This window comes from Pinus tabuliformis, chromosome 2_1, assembly GCF_031772625.1.
Source record: "Pinus tabuliformis cultivar Carrire ecotype Pingquan chromosome 2_1, CPIR1, whole genome shotgun sequence".
Lineage (NCBI taxonomy): Eukaryota > Viridiplantae > Streptophyta > Pinopsida > Pinales > Pinaceae > Pinus > Pinus tabuliformis.
This window is the reverse complement of record NC_142299.1, coordinates 206440629-206445787: the sequence shown is the minus strand read 5'-3', so window position 1 is coordinate 206445787 and position 5159 is coordinate 206440629.

Sequence of the window (5159 nt, the reverse complement as noted above, 5' to 3'; positions counted from 1 at the left end):
CCAAATAAGGGGAATGACAAAGGGAAGCAAATTATTGATGCGGAGCCTAGCATTACTATTGCCACCACTAAGATCCAAAAGATTGAGCCTGAAGATCCAGAGGAGGGGGTGCATCTCTTCCACTCACAGATGTGGGTGAAGGGTTCACCACTGTAATTCATTGTTGACAAATGGAGCCAAAAGAATCTCATTTCAGCAGAGGTCATGAAGTGGTTGGGCCTACCAACCACACCACACCCACAGTCATACACCATTGGGTGGCTTCACCAAGGATGAGATCTTCGCAAGCCAACAGAGCCACCTTCCAGACATCATCAAGCCCTTCACAAATGAGGCATTGTGTGATGTTGTTACTCTTGGATTTTGTGATGTACTATTAGGCCAACCATACTTGTGGAAGTGCCACACTGTATATGAGCGGAGGCCTTGCATTGTTATTATTTCTTTGGGTAATAAGTTATACAGGATACCAGAGGTAGCCCCACCCACTGCCATTAAGCAATGCAGTAAGATCATCTCCCAAACTGGGAATTTTTTTTTCTTTCTGATTCACTCTCAAAGTAAGGGGAAGATCGTAGCCACGGTAAGGGTTCCTCCACACATCAGAAGCAGGAGGATACAGTCATGTAAGAATACAAGGACATCTTCTCCTCGACCACAAGGGTAACCTTGCACTGTTAGGTTAAGCAGTCGATCAATCTGACTCCCTGAGCACCTCTACCCAGTGGGTTGATATATCATCGCTCCATTCTGGAAAATGAAGAGATCAAGAACAAAATCCAAGAGTTGCTACAAAAATGTCACATCCGACCAAGTTCCTCGCCTTGTGGGAGCCCGATTGTACTTGTACAGAAGAAGGATGGGACCTAGAGGCTCTGCATTGATTATTGGGCACTAAACAAAATCACTGTCAAGAATAGGTATCTAATCCCACAGATTGATGACCTTCTGGACCAACTCAAGGGGGGCAAGTATTTCAACAAGATTGATTTGAATTTTGGCTATCACCAGGTTCCAATAGATCCCATAGATGTAGGGAAGACTACCTTAAAATCCAAGGAAGGCCTTTTCGAATGGTTGGTTATGCCCTTCGGGTTGATAAATGCCCCTACTACTTTTATGAGGCTAATGGATGACATATTGCGACCCTTCACCAACTCATTCGTGGTTGTTTATCTGGATGACATCCTCATCTTCAACAAGGGTTGGGAAGAACACTTCCAACACATTCGATAGGTCCTTCAAACCCTTCGGCAGCACAAACTGTGTGCCAACTTAGAGAAATGCACCTTTTTCATGAGTCGTGTCCAATATATGGGTTACATCATAGATGAGCATGGTGTGCATGTGGATCTGACTAAGATCCAAGTCATTTGAGATTGGCCAGCCTCGACCACTTAATAGAGCTTTGCATCATTTTGGGTCTTGCAAATTTTAATTGGAGGTTCGTGTTCGGATTCTCCCATATCACTTGGCCTTTGAGTCATATTACCAAGGGAGGAGTGAAAGCGAAGTTTTCCTGGTCCGAATCCCAACAGAAGACATTCATTGAGTTGAAGCATCACCTTTGCTATGAATCAATACTCACATTGCCAGACCTGCAACATCCATTTGAAATTGAGACAGACACCTTCAACTATGTTATTGGTGCAATCCTCACCCAACACAAGCATCCAATGGCCTATCATAGTGAGACACTTTCCGATACAATTCTAAAGTACCCTGCGTATGATAAAGAGATGTATTCCAACATGCAAACCTGCTGACAATGGAAGCATTACATTATGGGGAAGGAGACGGTCATTCACACCGATCACCAACCTCTTCAGTTTATACAAACACAAGGGAAGTTACAGAACGATTGTCATCAGAATTGGTCTACATATATGTAAAAATTCCACTTGAAAATTAAATACAAAAAGTGAAACACCAATCATGCTGCGGACTACCTCAGTTGGGCCCTGCTTGCAACACTGACTATTGTTCTCAACTCTTGTGGCCACGAGACCTCTAAATGGCTACAACCATACAAAAATGATCTAGAGTTCGCCTCCACATACCAAATGCTAGTAGATGGCAAGAAACTTCTTGATTTCCACCTCCAAGATGCATTATTATGCTACCTGGGCCACCTTTGTGTTCCTTCAAGCGAGTGTGTCGAGCTGATTCAAGAGGTGCACTACAGTCAAGTTGCATGACACTTTGAAGTGGAGAAAAATATGTCTATTCTACAAAAGTACTTTTATTGGCCAAAACTCTGACTAGGTGTTGGGAAATATATCAGATCCTGCATTGCTTGCATCATTGCCAAGCCAACCATCAAGAAACAAGGCCTGTACACTCCTTTGCCTACTCCCAGCCAGCCTTGGGAATCCATCTCCATGGACTATATGTCTAGCCTACCTTCTACCAAACATGGTAATGACTGTGTATTTGTGGTCGTGGACAAATTTTATAAGATGGCTATATTGGCAGCCTCCAAGAAGAGTATCACAGTAGAGGATACTACCAAACTCTTCTTTGAATGAGTGTGCATACATTTTGGGATCCCACAGACCATTATATTAGGATAACAGGTTCCTTAGCACATTCAGGTAAAGCCTCTAGACACTATTGGACACCAACCTCACTAAGTTAATGACATTCCATCCCCACACCGATGGCTAGACGAAGGTTGTCAATAGCATGATAGTGCACATACTATGCATGTACAACTCCAAGCATCCACGAACCTGGGATGAGAGTCTTCCATATGTGCAACACAGTTATAACAAATCTCTCCATAGCTCGACTGGTTGCAGTCCCTTTCAAGTACTTGAGCTCTGATCTGAAAATGAAACTACTTGTATTTGTTGTTCAAGGTATTCATTTACATTAAATTATATGTGCAAATTATTACTCATGTCTTGCAATTGAAACAAAGTGTTTTTGGTAAATTTTTGAGTCTTAAGTGTGAAGGAGTATTATTTCATTTTATTGTTCAACATATGAACTCCGAAAAACACAACAAGATAAAATCACATAATATCACATAGAAGTTGATGAGGCAGTTCACCGCTCTTGGGCTACATCTATCAAGTAGAAGGCCCCCAAATGGGCATGTCCTTGCTCTTATTAGATGGTCAAATTGGTTATACAGTAATAAGAAAGCCTAAACAGGCAAAATAAGCTGTGGAAATGAGTTCAGAACACAAAAAACAGTAAAGATTGGCTTTTGTTTCACCTCCAATGGTTAGCCATATCCCAATACAACTCCAACACTCCCTAGGCCCTAATGGTTCTCCAAAATTCTCTGCTGAAAAAGTACCTAAATATCAACTTTGTTGACTTTGCTACTTGTACCATTGACTCTGGAATGCTCAAAATACTCAAAATCAAAAAAAAAATCGCTCTAAAAGGTTTTGTCTCCTGAAAGTTATGATCTCAAGAATGAAATCTAAAGGTGACTTAGGCAAATACCCAAAACAAGCTTCAAAAGGTGAAGTATTTTTAGAAGAATGCTTGGCTCGGTTGTAAGCATGCTGAATGTAATACAAGTGCTCATCCAAAAGCTTGGGATGGTTGCTGCAATAACCTCTCAAAAGGTGTACAATGGTTCTGTTCACTACCTCTGTTTGGCCATCTGTTTGTGGATGGAAAGCAATACTCTTCTTCAACTTGGTGTCCATCATCTTCCATAGATTGGACCGAAAATTCCCAACAAACCTGGAATCCTTGTCACTAACAGTAGAAGTAGGCAGCCATAATGAACCCATACATGTTGAAAATATAAATCAACAGTTTTTTCAGCAGTTATAGTTATCTTACATGGCATAAGAATACACATCTTGTTGAATCTATCAACTACTACATAAAGATAATCATGCTACTTTCTAGATAATGGTAGACCTCCCACAAAATCCATAGAAACACTTTACCATGGTCTAGAAGGTGCCGGGAATGGCATATATAATCCAAGCTTCCTATTGCTAGGCTTTCTTGTAGCACATAATTAAAAACCTCTAATGAAACGTTGTTATAGACATTTTTGTGCCTTACAGCACTGAGCATGAAATGTCCATAATCTAAGGGATCCAAAGTCCCTAAACATGTTGTTCCTACCCCTAGAGGAACAAGGCTAACAAACCACAGCAATTCACAGAAGTTCTCCACCAAAAACTGCTCAAAAACAAGTCAATTCAGGATCATGTCAATGGCTCCACTGATTGTCTGCGCTGAATGTCAATGGCAACACTGGCTACCTGCGCTGAATGTCAAAGCCAACACTGGCTACCTGCACTGAGCGAGAGTGGACATGTGGCAAGCTCATTTCTCAAGGTGTCAAAACCCAGGAAGCTTCCAAAATGACACTTGCCTCAGGGAATTCGATTGGTGATGAGTAAGAGGTTCCAAATCTCCAAGTGGAAGCAAGAACCTCCAAGTGGAATCAAGAATTGACAGAGGGAGAGGACACTAGTCAGATCTCAAGCTGACTCATCCTCTCTCCAAACATCTATATATGGATCTCTCCTCCATGAGATCTAGGGGCTGGAATTTTGTTATTGCAAAGAATTGTTGTTGGTTTGAGACTGGAATCATTGGGTGCTTAATGCTTTGAAGGGAGGTGAAGATAGGAATTCCATTTTGCTGGGAAGGAGATGCTGGATTGGAGCCCTCTGGGTTGTATCTCTTCTTGAACCTTGTTATTCATCAATAAAGCTATCTTGGTTTTCTCCTATATACTGATGTATCTTTGATGTATGATCGCATTAGTATGTTTAGTTTACTTCTAATCCTGAACTAGTTATGTTTATGAATCTATGTCTTTGTGTAGTGTTCTTCTCTTGTGATCTTGCAGAGACCTGTTGAAGTTGGGCGAGCGAGAAGGCAAGTAGCTGTGAACACCCAAAGAGAAGAGAAACTGGATCGAGGGACAAACGGAAGACACCGGTTAGTCCATCCATCTCTCTTCATTCTTAATTCATAAAGGAAGAATACTAGAATAGCTATCTCTGTTTGTTGCTAAGGCACTGTCACACCTTAGGTGGATAGGATCGTCCTGCATAGGCATTTTTCCCCACAACAAATTGGCGACTCCGCTGGGGACATTTGCTTTAGTCATTTTATTTGTGTTTCTATCATTGTTTGTTTCATAGACTCAACAGCAACAATCGAACTGC